Below are 22,130 nucleotides of genomic sequence, written 5' to 3'. Positions count from 1 at the left end.
TGTGTGTGTGTGTGTATACAGTATGTTTGTGTGTATGTCTGTGTGATTATGTGTATGTATGTGTTTGTATACAGTATATGTGTGTTTGTATGTGTGTCTTTGTGTGTGTGTCTGTGTGATTGTGTGTATGTGTGTGTGTTGTGTGTGTGTGTGTGTGTGTGTGTGTGTGTGTGTGTGTGTGTGTGTGTGTGTGTGTCTTTGTGTGTGTTATTGTGTCTGTCACAGGAAAAGAAAACAGCTCTGACTGAGATTACTGCATGGTCATGTGCCTCATTCACAGCCCCTCTGACACCTGCATGTGAATTCATTCAGGGACACGGGAAAACATGGTTGGGGTCGACTGGTCATCTCTTCAAGTCAAGTTGGATCCGGTCACGGCCAGCTGAGTGTTACATTGTGGACCCCTATTGTGTAGGATTTCAGTGCATTATCACAGAGTGGTCTAATGCGAAAGGAATTCAAATGTTTTAAAGTTGCCATTGCTATCCCCATAGTAACACTGGAACATAGTGTTGTGTATGTTTTCATTAAGGCTAAGACAAAAGCTTAGTTGAGTCTATATGAGACCAGAGGCATCGGGGAGGTGGTGTCTATATGAGACCAGAGGCATCGGGGAGGTGGTGGTGGTGGGAGGGGTACAGGAACTGAAGGGGTAATTACCTTTATTATAGCGCCACCTTGTGGCAATTAATCTGCCAGGAGCACTTACCTCTGCTCGCATATAGGCAGAGAAAATCTGTTGCTCTCAAACACTCAATTCAGCTGTCAGTGTAGTGATGAAGGATTTGATTACAGTTTTTCACAATTGCTATAATTCATTTTTTTAAAACCTTCCACCCTTTTCTCAAAACTGTAAACACAAATTTCAAACTACATTCACAAAGCCTCTGACAACCTCTGCTACAACAACTGCTAAATAATTGCCTCAAAACAGTTGTACCTGTGCTCAAAACCAAAAAGACTACAATGTACTCTGAATGCCTCACTGATAGTTCCTGTCCATTGTTGATATGAACCTGCATTGTTCAGCAACCTGTTTACACTCTGAACTAGCTTATTGCGTCACATCATTTGAAACAAGTGTGATCAATTTTGAGTTGTGTTTAACGCAGTGGCTCTCAAAGTGTAGTGCATTTCACAAGTGGGGAATAGAGACATTTTATTTATTTATTTTTGTTTTATTTATTTCATGTCTATTACTAGTGGTGAAGAAAGACTTGACAGTTGGGGCGTGATGAACAGGAGGAAATTAGTTGTTTTTGTCTTTAATAATGCCTTTCTTTTTTGACAAGGAAGATCAGAGATTCAAAAACAAAATAGCCACACACCAACATAGGAAATAAAACATCGTCAGATCTAGCAGATCTAGACAGGAAATCTAATGTGGAACCAAAATGCGAAAATAATATTTTAACGTTACCATTTTGCTGGGGTGATGGGGTCAGGTGGGGCTTGATAGTTTGAGAGCCACTGGTTTAACCTATGACATTTCTGCTTACTTTGTGTTTTTTTTAATAATTTAATTTTTTTTAAAAATTTTTTATTGACTTAAAGGTGCAAAACATCATTGACTAACGTTTCGATGTGTAGTAGTCACATCTTCATCAGAGTCCTGGGGTGAATATGGAAGGTTTGCAAAGTGATTAAATGCTCCCTATAAAGAGTATTTTTAGTATTTTCAAAAATATGGAATATTTTATTATTTTATTGTGATACATGGCATGGCTACTGTATTTTGTAGTTTACTTTGATACAATTAAAATTAGGGTATTCAATATTTTATTTTGAAATCCATTTTGATGTATTTTTGCCCATCCCTGCTTGCAGAGATATTTACTCACAAATGTATGAACGTAGTGTTAAGATGAGCGTGGTAATCCATTTCATTTGCCTGCTATGAAATGCATTACAACACACACAATTAATTAAAATAAGCTCCTTTTGCATTTGCTGTTTATTTGACTGCAAGCCACAAAACATTAGGGAGTGATACAGAAAGTTTATTAACAGCAATCAATTATGACAGGCATTGATATTTAAAAATCATGATCACAACACATACAATTCTAATCTAACTTTTAATAGAAAATACATTTTTGACATTATCTCTTGAACAACAATTCTAAACAATTCTGCTCTTCTGAATGGTTCAGTTGTACCAATGTAAGAAACTGTGAAACTAATGAAAACAATAGCTGGTCAGCCTGTATTGTAAAATACAGAAGGTGCCAGATTATATGGATTACAGGGTTTACTATCTTCTAAAAACTCAGGTTTTCTGAATCCCTGTTATGAACGATTTCTAAAAGCACAACGCAAATACCCCAGCACAGTTGATAGTTCTCACAGAGTTAAAATCTTGGATCCAAAAAAAGAAAAAGAAAAATCACATCTAAAGCATAGAGCGCGCTGAATATTTTTCAGCACACCTTTAAAGGGTTTCAATGAATAGGTATTACAGTGTTTTACAACTGTTTACACACATTTTCGAAACTCCGAAAGCAAAATGCCTCAGATCTCCAGCAAAATGACACACAACATTCACAATGTCATAAACACATCTCTAAAGAAAACATTCGCCTCACATTTTAAACACTTTTGTCATAATATGACATTTTTGATACATCATCTACACACTGTGTTCAAAACCTAAAGCTCTTCTGTCATTCATGGGCTTGTGTATATTTCCATACAAGAGTGAAAGCCTTCTACAGAGAGAAGTTGAAATACACAGTAGGCCTAAACATGTAAGCAATACTGAAACCAAAAATAGTTATTTTTCCCCCAAATGATTTGCTGTTGTGAATACATTTCACAGCCAACAAGACAAAAAGGAAGCGAAATGCAATACCACAAGATGCACATGGAGTTTCAGGGAAGCTGATTTTGCAAAAGACACAAAAATAACTTCCAAAGAAAGAAAATAACTGACTACTGTCAAATTACTTTGCTTGTGTTGGGGTTGGGCAGTTGGCTGTATATTCATAGGCCTACACTGTAGACCCTTTCAACGGCATAAACAAAGATGTGCGTTCCTAAGGCATTTCCGGAGGCACAACACGAGCTAATGGTAACTTGGGGACAAAAGACAAATGTGATTGTGATGTGTGTGTGTCAGTGGCGGACATTACTTGAGTGCATTTATTGAATTACTCTACTTAAGTCGCTTTTTCAGGTATCTGTACTTTAATTGAGTATGTCAATTTTAGTACTTTATTAACAGCATACTTTTTTACTTTTACTTAAGAAAGTTTCTCAAAAAGGATTTTTTTTTAACTTTTACTTAAGTACATTTTTAAGGGAGTAATTGTACTTTTACTTGAGTATACTGTAGATGTTCAGTACTCTACCTTCCTCTGGTCATAATACATTTCAGGACTTTTACTTTCGATACTTAAGTACATTTGAAGGCAAGTACTTTTGTACTTCCACTCAAGTGAGAATGTAAAACCATGTGTATCTACTTTCACTCACGTACAGGTCTTGTGTACTTCGTCCACCACTGGCTCAGATATAGGCATTCATTCAAGGACAAAATCAACTGATAATTGTTGTTATGTAGAAAGAACTAAAAACAAACTAATGTGATCTTATCTTAGATACTTCAAAGTAACCACTTTTTGCTTGTTGAATTTTGGACCAAATCAAGACGTTCCCTTTTGTGTTTGATAGTGTCAGATTGTCTATCATAGCCTATATCTATCTATCATTGTCTATCATCATTTGCTCGATGACGTCATGAGGCTAGTTATGGTAACATCAATATTGTGAAAAGGGGTTAACAAAGTACAGTAAATAGTGGATATAACAATGGTTAGGCAACACCATTATTTAAAGCCTAGCTCACTTACAGTAATAGAAAATACACATGTATTTGGACAGTCTTTTTTCCAAAAGGAACTTCAGCTGTACTTCAGCTGTCACAAAATGTAGTAGAGTAATATTTGGCCAACAAATGTACTGAAGTAAAAGTAAAAAGTTTAAAAAAATTGACATACTCAATTAAAGTACAGATACAAAAAAAGTGACTTAAGTATAGTAATTGAGTAAATGCACTCAAGTAATGTCCGCCACTGGTCTGTGCCAAATCATTTCAACAATAGTAAATGCAACTGTATTAGTCATAATGCTGTATATTTCAGGACTTTTACTTTCGATACTGAAGGCAAGTACTTTTGTACTTCCACTCAAGTGGAAATGTAAAAGGAGGACTTATACTTACTACAGTAACATTTAACCAGTATAAGTATAAGTATGTATATATACTCTTTTGATCCCGTGAGAGAAATTTGGTCTCTGCATTTATCCCAATCCGTGAATCACACTCAGTACACAGTGAACACACAGTGAGGTGAAGTACACACTAATCCCGGCACAGTGAGCTGCCTGCAACAACAGCGGTGCTCGGGGAGCAGTGAGGGGTTAGGTGCCTTGCTCAAGGGCACTTCAGCTGTGCCAACTGGTAGGGGTTCAAACCGGCAACCCTCCGGTTACAAGTCCGAAGCACTAACCAGTAGGCCACGGCTGCCCTCCATGTGTATCTCTGCTTTCACTCAAGTAAAGGACTTGTGTACTTCGTCCACCACTGTGTAAGCTATATGAGTGTGTATGACACTGTGTGTGTGTGTGTGTGTGTGTGTGTGTGTGTTTGTGTGTGTGTGTGTGTGTAGGCACTGACTGACCCACTGGCTGACCGGCCTCCACCGTCTCAGGCAGCGTAGGGCAACCAGCATCGAGATCACAGCCTGAAATGGTTGCACACTTACTTCCACAGGTCAAACAAGACCAACAGGGGGCGATGTGGCACAACTGCCTACAGGAACTGAAGGGGTTATTACCTTTATTGTAGCGCCACCTAGTGGCAATTAATCCGCCAGGAGCACTTACCTCTCCTATAAGTGCTCGTAGGCAGGGAAAATCTGTTGCTCTCAAACACTCAATTCAACAGTCAGTGTAGTGATGAAGGATTTGATTACAGTTTTTCACAATTGCTATAACACATTTTTGAAATCTTCCACCCTTTTCTCAAAACTGTAAACACAAACCCCAAATCTCAAACTACATTCACAAAACCTCTGACAGCCTCTGCAAAACTGCTAAATAATTGCCTCAAAACAGTTGTACCTGTGCTCAAAACCAAACACTGTCTTCAGATCATCTCACAAAGCAGTTAAAATGAAAACACTACTGAGCAGGCATTAGACACACACACTGCATTTTTCATCTAAAAAACAAAACAAAGCAAAAACATTTCATAACTCAGTGGATTAAACATAAATCCAGTAAACATAAAGTATTGAGAATGGGGTTTGTGTTTACAGTATTGAAAAAAGGGTTGAAGGTTTCATAAAATGTGTTTTTAAGCAATTGTGAAAGACTGTATACTGGAAAAGTCAGTAATGAGTACACTGCAGTCTACAGCCTACAATGTACTCTGAATGCCTCACTCATAGTTTCTGTCCAATGTTGTAATGAACCTGCATTGTTCAGCAACCTGTTTACACTCTGAACTAGCTTGGTTGTGTCACATCATTTGAAACAAGTGTGATCAATTTTGAGTCGTTGTGTTTAACACAGTGGTTCTCAAAGTGTGGGGCATAGTTCACAAGTGGGGAATAGAGACATTTTATTTATTTATTTTTATTTTATTTATTTCATGTCTATTACTAGTGGGGAAGAAAGACATGACAGGTGGGGTGCAATGAACAGGAGGAAATTAGTTGTTTTTGTCCATCTTTAATAATGCCTTTCTTTTTTGACAAGAAAGATTCAAAACAAAATAGCCACACACAAACATACAGTAGGAGTCATAAACAGACCAACATAGGAAATAAAACATCATTTACCATTTTTCTGGGGTGATGGGGTCAGGTGGGGCTTGAACGTTTGAGAACCACTGGTTTAACATATGGCATTTTTGCCTTCTTTGTGTTTACCTTTTGCCACTTTTGCAATCTATGAGATCTGCAAATTGTGTTTTATATGTGAAAACTGTTTAAGGGTTTGCCAAAAGGGTGATCAATTGAAGAAATGTGTTCAGGTAACTGAGAATTTGGTACAGAGTATGGGGTTTAGTGTTTTAGTTTGCAAAGTGATTAAATGCCCCCTTTAAAGAATATTTTTAGTATTTTCAAAAAATACACAAATACAGTATTTTATTTTGATACATGGTGTGGCTACTGTAATTTATTTTAAAAATACTTAAAATGAGGGTATTTGATATTTTATTTTGAAATCCATTTTGATGTAATTTTGCCCATTCCTGCTTGCAGAGATATTTACTCACAAATGTATGAATGTAAAGATGGGCATGGTAATCCATTTCATTTGTCTGCAATGAAATGCATTGCAACACACAATTAATTAAAAAAAAAGCTGCTTTTGCATTTGCTGTTTATTTGACTGCAAGCCACAAAACATCAGGGAGTGATACAGAAAGTTTATTAACAGCAATTGATTATGACAGGCGTTGATAATTAAAAATCATAATAGCACAACACATACAATACTAACCTAACCTGAAAATCAATTTTTGACATTATCTCTTGAACAACAATTCTAAACAATTCTGCTGTTCTGAATGGTTAAGTTAGCCTGGGTGTTCCCATGCTGCCTTGCGCGCGATTTGATTCACGCTGCTAAGGCAGCCTGGAGACCATGGAGCAAATTTTCGCCTGAGATAGGGAACCAATCACAGAACAGGTGGGAAAGCAAGACGATGATGCACAGAAGCATTTGATAGACATCCGTGGCACCCAATAAACGGATCTGGGCATTTTTTTCAAATACGAGAAAATGAACGTTTGGTTCCCAGACCACGTCTCATTGAGAAGTGGTGGCGCTAGCCAGGCTATGGTTAAGTTGTACCAATGTAAGAAACTGTGATTCAAAGAAAACAATAGCTGGTCAGTCTGTATTGTAAAATACAGAAGGTGCCTGATTATATGGATTACAGGGCTTACAATCGTCTACAAACTCTGGTTTTCTGAATCCCTGTCATGAACAATTTCTGAAAGCACAAAGCAAACACCCCAGCACAGTTGATAGTTCTCACAGAGTTAAAATCTTGAATCCAAAAAAAGAAAAAGAAAAATCAGCAACAAATCATTTTTGGAAATGTCATATTCATCTTAATGATTTCATCTGACTCTGATGTTTACCCTTTGCCATGTCTTAAAGGTTAGCCTTGGTGGATCTCTACTTTCATTGTGGCATTAGCTGTCTGTGACATTGTTCCCTTGACAATGTACTTAATACCCTTGAAACCCAGCTCACTGCCATTAGCTTTCTGCTTTGTGCATTCAGAATCATTCTTATCACAGTAATACATGTGTTTGAGCAGTTTCCCATCACAGACTGTGTCAGGGGTAAAAATACCAATGCCAAATTCATTTGAACATGACAGCCTATTGTAAGGGACACAGAACATGATGGCAATACGATATGCTTCTTGGTTGCATGCACACACATCATAGGTGATGACACCATAGAGTGATTGCAAGAGTGAATCATGCCTGCTGCAGGAAAAAGCGGAATCTTCCTTTGCAGGTATTGTTGGTGGTGGAGGATCCAAGACTTGTCCTGTCGACATGTGAACCCTAACAGAAAAGCAGAGAAAACAAAAAATGTGTTGGTTACTGTCAGTCCACATGAGGAAATACAAGCATCGCTCAGCGCTCTTTTGGCTGTTGTATGGCTTATTAAGGGATAATGGACATGGTGTTGGTTTGGGTAGCAGACAGTAAGCTAAGGCACGCAGAGCCATATCAACACATTCAATTTTGTTTCTGATTCATTTACTCTTATTTAAAAAGTAAAAGACAGCTCACAGAAATTCTACATATAGCAGAACTACGAGTTATAAACATGAATTCTTAGAGCAAAACAAGGTTAATCTCTGTCTTAAACAAGATGTGTACAGCCATCATCTTAAGGCACAACTAATATAATAAAGTCATGAGGAACTCACTGAGGATGAGACAGAGCTGTTTCTGCATGGTTGGTCAGCTCAATGGTGACTTTGCGATCCACAATGCTCCCTCTGAGTTCAGGCAGCATTGCTGCGACTTGCTCAGCAACAGCAGTCACATGATCCGCCATGTCTCTAGATTTAGACCTGTCAGAAAGCTAACTTCCAGTGGTGAGGGAGCATGATATTAGTATACATACCAACAGAATAAAATGCATGTTTGTTAGCACTTGTCATTTGTGCATTTTAATAAAGTTTAAGCATTTAAAGTCAAACCAACATTAAATAGTTTCATACCTTGAGAAAGTAAGATGTATTTGTCAAGTCTCAGGTTCAAGTAGTGAGGGTGTTGGAAAGGCATCATATATATACTTGTCAGTAGACAAGGAAATACTTCAAGGGGAAAACCCCAAGTCTTTTGTATTGTACACAATGTACTTAAAAATAGAGGATCAGCAACTTTGATGATAGAGAGGGACAATAAAGATGTGACCACACATGTCCACCACTGGGGTAAGTAGGACACCAGGAATCAGGAGAACGAAATATGTGTACAGTATGTTTGTAATGTGTATTACACCAACATTCATGACTATAATATTTTCTATGCTCAAAGGTATTTTTAATTAGCTTCTATTCATTAATGCACTTTTAACATCAACAAAGAATATTACACATTCACAATAAACCTTTTCTCCACTGTAATGGGTAATAGTGGCTCTGGTAAAAAGGGTCTGTTAGTGTACTGTATATTTACAAGGTTTCCCACTCTAAGTCAAAGGTAAAATTCCATGACTTTTCCCTGACAAAAAATATTAATTTCCATGGCCATTCAGAAAATTAAGAAATGGGCATTGAAAAAACAGGTAGGGCTAACCACAACCAAGCTACTGGTAATGGAAAAAGATAATAACTCTATAAACACACATACAGTATAGTGTGCACATGTTTGTTTTATGTATAAATTCCAATAAGAGGTGGGCTTAACACTCTGTTTCTGAAATGTCAGAGGTGGGTAAACTGCATTTAGCCTACTTGCATTTATCCTCCACACACAACTGTACCTCCCCATTTCACCCAATAGCATCTGCACTATCAAAAAACTGTTTGACTGCTTGGCTGAAATTAAATCTTGAATGGCAAGAAACTTTCTGCAACTAAACGACAGCAAAACAGAAGTGATAGTTTTTGGAGCACCAAGTGCTGTTTCTGAAATAGGCAAAGCACTTGGATCTGGTTGTAAAAAACCTGGGGCAAAGCCAACCTGCAACTGGTCAGCAGTGTTGTGAGTTGGAGTTTTTAATCATCTGAGAAATGCTGCCAAGGTGAAACCAGTTTTATCCCAAAGTGATCTAGAACCACCAAGGCCAAAGTTAACTATACAGTAGTAGGCTATAAAAATGATCAGAGTTGTATTTAGCCTATTCACTGCAGTAGACCTGCATCACTGTATGAAACATTACAAAAACATGAAATTACATATAACTAAATCTGATCATCTAATAAAAACAGATCTCTAGGCTATATATAAAATTTATTTTATATTTGGCCTGCTATGAAATCATGTATTGAACAATTTAAATGTAGCACAGCTCAGCTTTAAGAAACTCAAATAGCCTAGATGCATGCTTAGCATTTTGTGATCATTAAGGCTACTTTCACAAACTCTTAGTCAGCTGTCCTCTGATTTACCAATATCTAGGCGATATTTGTAACATTTATTTTGTATTTTGCCCGTTATGAAATCATGTGGAACAATTTAAACACATTGTAAAACTTAAAGCCCAAATTTGGAGACATCCATGCATGTCGAAATTTACTGCAAATTCAAAACTGGATTACTCTGGAACGGCTAACTGTACTGGGGACTGCTGTAAGGTCTGCTGTTTATTCTGATATGTGGTTTGTCATGTGTTAAAAGAAGGGTTCGTAAAGCATTCCACCGAGATGAATGGGTAGGGAGATCATGGACGCAAAAACCTTCAGTAAAATGTACGACTAAATTGAATTATATTATTTACTTTTCTCACATCAATTATCAGCTAACATCATTTAAGGGCCTGTCCACACGGAGACGCTTTTTAGGTTAAACAGAGGTTTTGCTTCGTCTTAGCCGAGCGTCCAAACGAATCCTGTAAACGCACTGCCCGAAACCGCACTTTTTTGAAACCTGATCCCAGAGTGGAAAAATCAGAAACCGTAGCCCGTTTGAATTCGTTTAGACAGCGAAACCGCACATCCTGCTTGAGTATCGATGATGTCATCGCCACACCTCAGCTGCCCTGGACTTGCACTTATAGTATTGCCTAACAATACTAGTTTTCATACATGACATTACCTACGATTACACTCCGTAAGATAAATATCACAACTGGTGCTGCGCAGCGCCGATAGCTTATGACTTGGTGGACTGAACACTGTTTTTCCCGGTGTTTTTTTATGCATTCTAGCTACGGTCAGTGACGCGAGAGAACTTAAGTTATTAGGAAAGTGCGGTGTAAGTTTAGGCTACATTAATTTGTGCATAGTGCCAGTGTCATTCATTTATTTTACATGTCTTACAACATACATGCATTCACAGTCGAGTGAAATCAGATATAAGCATACAAAGACGCTTAGTACTCACGTTAAGCCGATGGTAGCACACTGAATGCGAATGCGCGATTTGATGCAGGCAAAAGTATTGACTGTTACTAACGAAAGTTTTATAGCAATATCATATATGTGGCGACAGAATAGCCTAGAACTTGGGTAAGCCTTGCGTTTAGTAGCCTAATTGCGGTGATAGCCAAAACCAATGTGAATCACGGACTATCCTACTGTCACGGACTGTTACGGGCTGCTACTTGAATTGACCCAAAAGCAGGACAACACACCAAGAGTAGATTTACTGACTTTAGTTACAGAGTGCAGCCTATAGGCTTGGGGTATGAAGTATAGGCAACCTATAGGCTTGGGGTATGAAGTAACGTGTTGAGTCTTGTTGAGATGGATCCGTTTGGACGCAAATATTCTTGATACGGTTCCAGGGAAGACGGAGGAAAAAAAGATCGGTTTGGTACGTGTGGACTAGAGTGCGGCTCGGGCCGCAAATTTCTGTCCGAACCCGGCCCGCGTCCGACAGAGTTGCGTCCGAACCCGACCCGAACCCGACAGGCATTTTCATTTTTATGTCCGAACCCAACCCGAGCCTGACGCAGATGATGCCTCAGTTATTCCCATGCTAGTGATTAAACGTTCACGTTAGCCCATTAAACGGAACACACAACAAATTGTCTACAGAATCAGATGAGCGTGCACGCACGCAGGTCACACACAGCGCACATTAGACAGATAGATAGATAGATACTTTATTGATCCCCAGGGGAAATTCAAGAGGCCCAAGCAAGCATAGCCTATTGAAATAGAATTCTTGTCTTACCATTGACGAAAAGTCTTGAAATGAACTGCAACAGTCTTTGAAACTACAGTGCCTCTGTCACTGATCCATATGCAACATCAACGTTAATTGGGGCAACTCGAGGAAATCATCATCCAGTTGAACGAGACGACCTTATAGCCTACGTCTTTACCACAGTATGCAACGCAAATAATCTTAAAATCTCCTGATAGGCTAACAATTTTTTTTTAACGTCATGCAACCAAGACTGTGCTTTTGTGCGAAATGTGCATAAACATTTGTTTATGTAGTCGTGACAACGCGTGTGCATTGCATTGTGCAGTGCATGAAATGCGTTGTCACGATAAACAAATCTTGCACACAGGAAGAAAGCTATTAGGTATTTTTTACATTTTACTTTATTCTCAAAAAACAAACGTTTGCATCCTGTAAAGCAGACCTGTTGGATACCCAACATAATAAGGACTTTTAAATGTAAAGCTTCCAATGCATATCGCCCCCATGTTTCCGAACCCGAACCGAACCCGACTATAATTTCTAAATATTTGTCCACACTCTAGTGTGGACTAGGCCTAAAAGCTGAGAAAAAGCTCTTTCATGTGATACTTGTGATGTCTGTGTGATGAATAGGCTACTTTGCAAGTAGTTCAACCGAGAATGGGTGAATTTGGACGCACTTTCTTGCGCTGTCACTTTCTCCACTGCGTAAAAGACTAAATTAATTTGCGCTGTGAATGCTAAGATTATTGTGACAGGCCACAGGCTAAATAAAAATCGCTATTAGTAGGACAAAGCAGAATATTGAAAGAAGGGGGCACCAAGGCCACCGTGGCCTGTAAACCTATGATTTTCAAAGGGGCTTCACGGGCAACGCAAGGGGCTACGCCGTGAAATTCCTACCCTGATCCCCACCCTTGCTCATTTTCATTGGCTACCCGTTAAATTCAGAATTTATTTTAAAACTTATTTTTAGTTTTTAAAGCCCTACATAGGTGTGTGCATCATATATTACTGATCTGCTGACATTATACGCATCTAGGCCGCTCATGTCATCATCTCAACACCTCTTCTCCATTCCTCACACACGCCTTAAGACAAAAGGTGACAGAGCGTTCTCTGTCTTTCCCTTAGAACAACCTCCCCCAGGTCAGGTCCAGGCTCACTATTGCCAGTTTTAAATCTAAGTTAAACACCCATATTTTTACTCTTGTTTTACCTCAAGTTAAGACTACACACACTCTTGTCCTCCTAAACCCACCCTTTCACACAATTTCTGCTTCATCATCCAATCTCACTAGCTACTAATTTTATTTCTTATAAGATAAGATAATGTAGTAGGTGGTATAATTTTATACCAGTAAAGCGGCGGTCATATAGGTTTAGTCAGATTTTTTTTTTTTTTTCTTTTTCGCATGCCCAAATTTCCGTCAAGGATTCCCGGGACACTGAAAGACCGGGGTACACAAAACTTGGTGGGCATGTAACCCCACATGGATAGCATGGAACCATCGTTTTTCGTTTTGATCTGTAGCCCCCCCCGCGCTGGACTGGACCCCCCCGAAAGGAGGGTAGGGCAGACACAGTTTTCTGTGAATATCTCGAGAACCGTAGGGTTTAGGAGGACCATTTTTTTTTGTATGTTGATCTCAAGGGGCCATGTCAACCCATTCCATAACCACTCATTTCTTGTATAGCGCCACCTAGTTAAACACAAAAAAGTAAAAATGAGGTGTTGTAATCGCAGGTATCTGTGACCTAACATAATCAAAACTGCACGAAATTGGAAATGTAGGATCATTATGACACCCTCTGTATGCACGCCAAGTTTTGTGGAATTCCGTTCATGGGGGGCCACACAATAAATTAATTTATGTTACTATACACCAACTGGCCTGTAGGTGGCCGGAGACAGTTTTCTGTGAATATCTCGAGAACCGTAGGGCCTAGGAGGTCCACCTTTTTTATGTATGTTGGTCTTAAGGGGGCATGTCAACCCATCCCATTACCACTTATTTCATGTATAGCGCCACCTAGTTAAAAATTAAAAAGCAAAAAATGAGGTGTTTTCATCACAATATCTCTGGCTGACAAGGTCAAAACTGCACGAAATTAAAAGTGTAGCATCATTATGACACCCTCCGAATGCATGCCAAGTTTTGTGTACTTTCGTTCATGGGTGGCCTTACAATAAAATAATGTATGTGTACATTTAGTGACGTACACCAACAAGGATTCCCGGGACACTGAAAGACCGAGGTACACAAAACTTGGTGGGCATGTAGCCCCACATGGATAGCATGGAACCGTCGTTTTTCGTTTTGATCTGTAGCCCCCCCGCTGGACTGGACCCCCCGAAAGGAGGGTAGGGCAGACACAGTTCTCTGTGAATATCTTGAGAACTGTAGGGACTAGGATGACCATTTTTTTCCGTATGTTTGCCTCCAGGGGTCATGTTAACCCATTTCATGTGCACACATGTGCACAAACTGATACACACACAAACACACATACATTCACAGTAATCATAGGTATGACACAAACTCACACAGTAGACATATGTACGCTTGCATTCACAGGCACATACGCAGGCACACACACAAGCACGCACACACACACACATAACATAAACATGTACATGCACACATGCACACAATTCAAGAATTTCTCAGAATTATGAACAGGCAAGATGGAGGTGGGGTTGTATAAAATAAATTTCACATGTGAAATCTATTAGCTAAGGGACCGTTCGTTATTTATAAACAGGATCACCGAAGGGAATTTGAGTGCTTCGATCAAAAGTAGCATGACGGTCCGTGTAACGCTTTGCAGTGCTATGTTCTATTTGCAGAATTCACATGAAAAAATATAAAAATAGGCTTAAAAATCCGTTATCCATTCTTTAGGACGGCACAGTAAATGGGTTATTGTTGCTTATTTTGATTTTCAATTGAGCACAGTTACGGTTTTCTGTTCAGAAGTTAAAAATTGAAATGATGCGTCAATTTTCTAATTTTCCTTTTTTGCCCTTGTGGTTGGACTGAACCACGAACACCGGGGGGAGAACACCATCTAGCTGGGCCAGGCCGGGGGGAGAACAGCATCTAGCTGGGCCAGGCTAGATGGTGGAAGGGAGCGCCGCCTGAAGTTGTTTGTGATTTTGACTCATTACTTTAGAGATGAATGACAAACTTTTTGGGAGAAGGCACGTTAAACATAAGCCTATGTTGAACATATCTACAGTAGCCTATATTTGAATACCATGGCCATAGCAAATAATTCCCCAAAGCAGAATGCTTTGCCATCGACGTCAGTCTTGGCTATACCGGACTATACAGGCTACCCCGAGCACTGTTTGACATGGTATTTTTGCTTATTTAACGCTTTACGCTAGACTAGGTTTCATTAGGCTAAACGAAGACACAACGGTGAGCCTAATTTATCCGTTTATCCATTTATTAATTTCAACAGCAAATAGCCTACATTGGCCTGTAGGCTACTGGGGCTCACGTAGGCCTACTCATAAGTGTCAGGACGCAGCAATGTCTCCCTCTGCATCTGAAGTTCTGATCTCGAGCTGACATTATCAATCGCTTGGCACCTTGATGCAAGCGGAACTGTGTTTGATAGCCCTCCATCTCTACATCTATTTTTTACAGTCTATGCTCTACATCCGCTGATAAAATGTGATCACCAACATCGCGCGCCAATATCTATCAGGTCACCCACCCCTACGCGTGGTTCAGCCCAACAAAAACAGTAAAAAAAGGGGCCAAAATCCAATATTAACTGAATTTTACTTTTGTTTCCAATCCAGTTTCTGTTTTCTTTATCTTGCGTGACTAATGACACATTTAGAAAATAGCAGCAATTATCTATTTGCTGACCAGTTAAAACAAATTGAAAATTGGATTATCGAACACATTTTTTATTTGGACCAGATGGATGGAACAAATAGAACAAAGCACTGCAAAGCGTTACACGGACCCATGACCCTCCCCTGTCTGCTATGTAATTTCCAACGACCCTCAAACAGCATTTTCAAAAATGACATGACCCTCCCTGTCTAATTGTCGATGTCTTCCGCCTACGCTCTTACGCGCTATGAAAACACATCAACTTATGCTACCGCCCTTAAACCAACCTCTGCTTTCTGATCTTACACATCACACTTCACCAAGATGGTGGCCATTTCAGTAGATTTACTCACTAACATTGTTGTGGAAACACAATAAGCATGGAAACTAAATGCACACTTCCTGCAACTGCATTAGCCTAACGAGAAAAGTTACTTCTCTAGTAAGTATTCACATGAAATAAAACAATAAAGCATTGAGACCATTCAACAAAGCACACTGGGTAATAACAAATTCAATACATGCACTTGTTGCTATGGACTCGTCTCTAGGCTTCCTCAGTCATTGTAAAGCTGCCGAAGCTGAACATTATCCAAAACTCAATTTCTCAGACGAGCGTCAATTTGGGAGCTTACACTCCTTCCTTCTCAAATGACTTGAAAAGGCCGTTTGCACAATTTCACAAATAATCACAGGGACCGAAAAATACGTAACATGCCAACTTTTTCCGGGTTTATAATTTTAACGTTTCCCCGCTGTCTTGCCGTTTTAATATTTTCCCGTAGAATATCCCATATTACTGTAATAGGCTACTCTCATAACATTAGTCCTGCATTCTGGCCTGTCTCTGTGTTGTCCTGTTGTTACCCTTGCCCTTCCAGTGAAACAGATGTATTCAAATCATCGTTTTGCTTGCTTGAATGCGAACTCAGTGTGATGTTAACCTAGGCCTATTTAAGTTAACGACGTGGTTGTCATGAGAACACGATTCATTAGCGCTTGCAGTGTTCGGCCGTAGGCTATGCCTACGTGCGCACCTGCCAGGCTACTCAGCTAGACAAAGAATCGTATATTCACTCCAAGTTGGCCTACCATAACTTACCAACTACACTGTAGACCATAAACTGGCTATTTATATGACCAAATGTATTTGTTCAACTTTATGAAGCAGAATTACGCACTGCTTGGAACGTAACACATTTGTGTTGGCAGGAGAGAGAATGACAGCGATTAACAGATTGCACTTGTTGCTGGTTACCAATAAATAGGCCTACTATATATTTTTTTGCAAACAACAAAAACAGAAAGGATGGAGACAGCAAAGCTAGAGATGGACAGGAACGAGGTCAATTGGTATTAGAAATGCTTGTCAAAACGTTAGGAGCTGGATGTCTGGATGAATGAAGCACAAGTATGTTAAGCATGCACACTGTTTAAAGTTAGGCTACACGGTAAACTACATATAAACCAAAGTTAAATTTAGCTTTTTAGGGCTGGATAAAGTTGACCAAATGGATATAGGCTGTTAGGCGTGAATAAAGTAGGCTACTTTGTGGCTCCAACCCTTCCAACGTTAATGGGGACGAATGTTGACATTTTCCGTATTTTGCGTGAAAAACCCGGGAAATCTCCCTTATTTTCATTGTTCAATGTTGACAAAGCTATGGAACGAAAGAGAACGTTATATGGCGACAGAAATCAACAATCAAACAAGCCACTTTGATTTTTTGCTGTTTTCATTAATACAAAAGATGGGTGACCCTCCCTCCTAGACAAAAAAAAGTTAGGTGACCCTCCCCTTAACAAAGAATAAAAAGACATGACCCTCCCCTATTTTCCTCCGGTGACCCCGTTTATAAATAACGAACGGTCCCTAATCATGTTTTGGTACTTGTTGTCTAGCAGATACCAGTGAGAATTGAGTGTGGATAATGCAATTTAGTGAGACAGAATCATATAGGCCTTTCAGCGTGATTTATTTTTGTGGAAAAAATGTGCTGGACTGGGCAGCGGTCATATTTTGTACCGCTCTGCGGTACATCTAGTTTATTAATCACATTGTCAATTGCACACATAATAAAACAAGAAATAACACAGAGGGTCAGTTGATTCCACGCACAAAAGGTAGATTGAATTCACACAGGGTGTAACTGCCAAAGTTAATTTGTCATGTATGAGTTTTTGTTTTATTTTTGTTATGATTTGTAATGTCATATTGTGTATATTTGGGTTATTTTGTGTGTGTGTTGATTTGTCACGTAGGCCTAAAGGTCAATAAATGACCTGTTACACACGGACATTGGGATGCGTTGCACAGCTCAACTGGACAGGCAAATGCCGTCTGTTAAGATGCTGACTCATGGTTACGCCGGCATACCACAGAGTTAAAAGAACTCTTTAAGATTTTATGCATGATAGTTGCCAAGGTCCCCTTTAATGCCAAAACATGGCACGTGTTTTTCAAACTGTAAAAATGAAAGAATGAAAAAGATATGAAGACATAAGATTTTCACAGAAATATTTCAGAGGCCTTGGTTTTAGGAGCCATTGATGATATAGACAAGGTTTGATGCAGCAACAACCTTATCTGATTTGACACGGAATGACCCTGGTATGAGTGTAATCATTGCCCTGCTTGTGGGTTGGTGTGACCGAAGCATGTGTGATTGTGGTGCCTCCTCTGGTTACTTGCTGCATGCATGATCTGCTGACCTCCCACTGGTAAGCCTCAGCCCTGTCCCTTTCCCAGTGTGTGTGTGTCTGTGTGGGCACTCTTTGATCTTGTATATACTTATCTAACTACTTACGCACTGTTAGTATAGCCCTTAGTGGTTGGGTGCATGTATTTTGTGCTTTGTGTGCAGTTTATCTAATCCCTGTGTGAATTCTATCTACCTTTTGTGCGTGGAATCAAATTACCCTCTGTGTTATTTCTCGTTTTATTATGTGTGCAGTTGACAATGTGATTAATAAATAAACTTTGAACTAAATAAACCTTAAAATAAACCTTGAATTTCCCCTTGGGGATCAATAAAGTATCTATCTATCTATCTATCTATCTATCGATCTATCTATCTATCTATCTATCTATCTATCTATCTATCTATCTATCTATCTATCTATCTATCCATCTAGTGTGTTTTATTGGAAGAATAGTAGTGCCAAGGAAGTAATTCTTTGGAAAGTCCCTTGGTGGCTTAAAAGCCCCTAAAAATTATACCACCTACACCATTATCTTATTTTGTAAGAAATAAAACTAGTAGCTAATGAGATTGGATGATGAAGCAGAAATTGTGGAGAAAAATGGGCTTAGGAGGACAAGAGTGTGCGTAGTCTTACTGTAACTTGAGGTAAAACAAGAGTAAAAAAAAGAGTAGACAAGTAAAGCAAGAGTAAAAAGACGGGTGTTTAACTTAGATTTAAAACTGGCAATAGTGGGGCTGGAGCTGATCTGAAGGGGGAAGTTGTTCCAAAGCCTATGGGGGCAATGACAGAGAACGCTCTGTCACCTTTTGTTAAGGCGTGTGTGGGGAATGATGAGGAGGTGTTGAGATGATGACATGAGCAACCTAGATGTGTATGATATCAGCAGATCATTAATATATGATGCACACACCTATGTAGGGCTTTAAAAACTAAAAATAAAGTTTTAAAATCAATTCTGAATTGGTAGCCAATGAAGATGAGCAAGATGGGGATGTTGGGTTCTCTTTTCTTTGTACTTGTGTTAAAAGTCGAGCAGCCACATTTTGCACCAGCTGTAGTCTGGCCATGCTGGATTGGGTTAAAACGGAGTAAAGTGTATTACAATAGTCTAGCCTAGAGATGATTAAAGCATAGGTGTTTTGTTCTAGATCACTTTGGGATAAAACTGGTTTCACCTTGGCAACATTTCTCAGATTATTAAAAACTCCCACTCACAACACTGCTGACCTGTTTGTTAAAATTTCGAGAGCTGTCTAGCCAAACCCCCGGGTTTTTTACAACCAGATGCAGGTTGGCTTTGCCCCAGGTTTTTTACAACCAGATCCAAGTGCTTTGCCTATTTCAGAAACAGCACTTGGTGCTCCAAAAACTATCACTTCTGTTTTGCTGTCGTTTAGTTGCAGAAAGTTTCTTGCCATTCAAGATTTAATTTCAGCCAAGCAGTCAAACAGTTTTTTGATAGTGCAGATGCTATTGGGTGAAATGGGGAGGTACAGTTGTGTGTGGAGGATAAATGCAAGTAGGCTAAATGCAGTTTACCCACCTCTGACATTTCAGAAACAGAGTTTAACCACCTCTTATTGGAATTTATACATAAACAAACATGTACACACTATACTGTATGTGTGTTTATAGAGTTATTATCTTTTTCCATTACCAGTAGCTTGGTTGTGGTTAGCCCTACCTGTGTTTTCAATGCCCATTTCTTAATTTTCTGAATGGCCATGGAAATTAATAATTTTTGTCAGGGAAAAGTCATGGAATTTTACATTTGACTTAGAGTGGGAAACCTTGTAAATATACAGTACACTAACAGACCCTTTTTACCAGAGCCACTATTACCCATTACAGTGGAGAAAAGGTTTATTGTGAATGTGTAATATTCTTTGTTGATGTTAAAAGTGCATTAATGAATAGAAGCTAATTAAAAATACCTTTGAGCATAGAAAATATTATAGTCATGAATGTTGGTGTAATACACATTACAAACATACTGTACACATAATTCGTTCTCCTGATTCCTGGTGTCCTACTTACCCCAGTGGTGAACATGTGTGGTCACATCTTTATTGTCCCTCTCTATCATCAAAGTTGCTGATCCTCTATTTTTAAGTACATTGTGTACAATACAAAAGACTTGGGGTTTTCCCCTTGAAGTATTTCCTTGTCTACTGACAAGTATATATATGATGCCTTTCCAACAGCCTCACTACTTGAACCTGAGACTTGACAAATACATCTTACTTTCTCAAGGTATGAAACTATTTAAAGTTGGTTTGACTTTAAATGCTTAAACTTTATTAAAATGCACAAATGACAAGTGCTAACAAACATGCATTTTATTCTGTTGGTATGTATACTAATATCGTGCTCCCTCACCACTGGAAGTTAGCTTTCTGACAGGTCTAAATCTAGAGACATGGCGGATCATGTGACTGCTGTTGCTGAGCAAGTCGCAGCAATGCTGCCTGAACTCAGAGGGAGCATTGTGGATCGCAAAGTCACCATTGAGCTGACCAACCATGCAGAAACAGCTCTGTCTCATCCTCAGTGAGTTCCTCATGACTTTATTATATTAGTTGTGCCTTAAGATGATGGCTGTACACATCTTGTTTAAGACAGAGAGATTAACCTTATGTTTTGCTCTAAGAATTCATGTTTATAACTCGTAGTTCCGCTATATGTAGAATTTCTGTGAGCTGTCTTTTACTTTTTAAATAAGAGTAAATGAATCAGAAACAAAATTGAATGTGTTGATATGGCTCTGCGTGCCTTAGCTTACTGTCTGCTACCCAAACACCATGTCCATTATCCCTTAATAAGCCATACAACAGCCAAAAGAGCGCTGAGCGATGCTTGTATTTCCTCATGTGGACTGACAGTAACCAACACATTTTTTGTTTTCTCTGCTTTTCTGTTAGGGTTCACATGTCGACAGGACAAGTCTTGGATCCTCCACCACCAACAATACCTGCAAAGGAAGATTCCGCTTTTTCCTGCAGCAGGCATGATTCACTCTTGCAATCACTCTATGGTGTCATCACCTATGATGTGTGTGCATGCAACCAAGAAGCATATCGTATTGCCATCATGTTCTATGTCCCTTACAATAGGCTGTCATGTTCAAATGAATTTGGCATTGGTATTTTTACCCCTGACACAGTCTGTGATGAAAAACTGCTCAAACACATGTATTACTGTGATAAGAATGATTCTGAATGCACAAAGCAGAAAGCTAATGGCAGTGAGCTGGGTTTCAAGGGTATTAAGTACATTGTCAAGGGAACAATGTCACAGACAGCTAATGCCACAATGAAAGTAGAGATCCACCAAGGCTAACCTTTAAGACACGGCAAAGGGTAAACATCAGAGTCAGATGAAATCATTAAGATGAATATGACATTTCCAAAAATGATTTGTTGCTGATTTTTCTTTTACTTTTTTTGGATGCAAGATTTTAACTCTGTGAGAACTATCAACTGTGCTGGGGTGTTTGCGTTGTGCTTTCAGAAATTGTTCATAGCAGGGATTCAGAAAACCAGAGTTTGTAGACGATTGTAAGCCCTGTAATCCATATAATCAGGCAGTTTCTATATTTTATAATACAGACTGACCAGCTATTGTTTTCCTTGAATCACAGTTTCTACAACTTAACCATTCAGAAGAGCAGAATTGTTTAGAATTGTTGTTCAAGACATATCATCAAAAATTGATTTTCTATTAAAGATGTATTGTATGTGTTATCATGATTTTTAATTATCAACGCCTGTCATAATCGATTGCTGTTAATAAACGTTCTGTATCACTACATGATGTTTTGTGGCTTGCAGTCAAATAAACAGCAAATGCAAAAGGAGCTTATTTCAATTATTTTTGTGTGTTGCAATGCATTTCATAGCAGGCAAATGAAATGGATTACCATGCCCATCTTTACGTTCATACATTTCCTAGTGTGAGTCTATGTCAGTAAATATCTCTGCAAGCAGGGATGGGCAAAAATACATCAAAATGGATTTCAAAATAAAATATCAAATACCCTAATTTTAAGTGTATCAAAATACAGTAGCCACACCATGTATCAAAATAAAATACTGTATTTGTGTATTTATTGAAAATACTAAAAATATTCTTTAAAGGGGGCATTTAATCACTTTGCAAACTAAAACACTAAACCCCATACTCTGTACCAAATTCTCAGTTA

The 22,130-nt window shown here is 38.9% G+C and overlaps 2 long non-coding RNA genes across 2 annotated transcripts; one reads left to right on the top strand and one right to left on the bottom strand.

Moving 5' to 3' along the window:
• Window positions 1–7,348: 7,348 nt before the first annotated feature.
• Window positions 7,349–8,276, bottom strand: LOC121700493. The gene is made up of 2 exons (XR_006027244.1): window positions 7,970–8,276; window positions 7,349–7,598 (listed from the first exon to the last, which is right to left on the bottom strand). It is a non-coding gene; the product is annotated as an uncharacterized LOC121700493 (long non-coding RNA).
• Window positions 8,277–20,327: 12,051 nt separating this feature from the next.
• On the top strand, window positions 20,328–21,785 carry LOC121700494. Its single transcript, XR_006027245.1, has 2 exons — window positions 20,328–20,479; window positions 20,851–21,785. It is a non-coding gene; the product is annotated as an uncharacterized LOC121700494 (long non-coding RNA).
• The last annotated feature ends 345 nt before the right edge of the window (window positions 21,786–22,130 follow it).

Source organism: Alosa sapidissima, chromosome 24 (assembly GCF_018492685.1).
Source record: "Alosa sapidissima isolate fAloSap1 chromosome 24, fAloSap1.pri, whole genome shotgun sequence".
In the NCBI taxonomy this organism is placed as follows: Eukaryota; Metazoa; Chordata; class Actinopteri; order Clupeiformes; family Clupeidae; genus Alosa; species Alosa sapidissima.
This window is presented reverse-complemented; position numbering and strand designations above follow the sequence as displayed.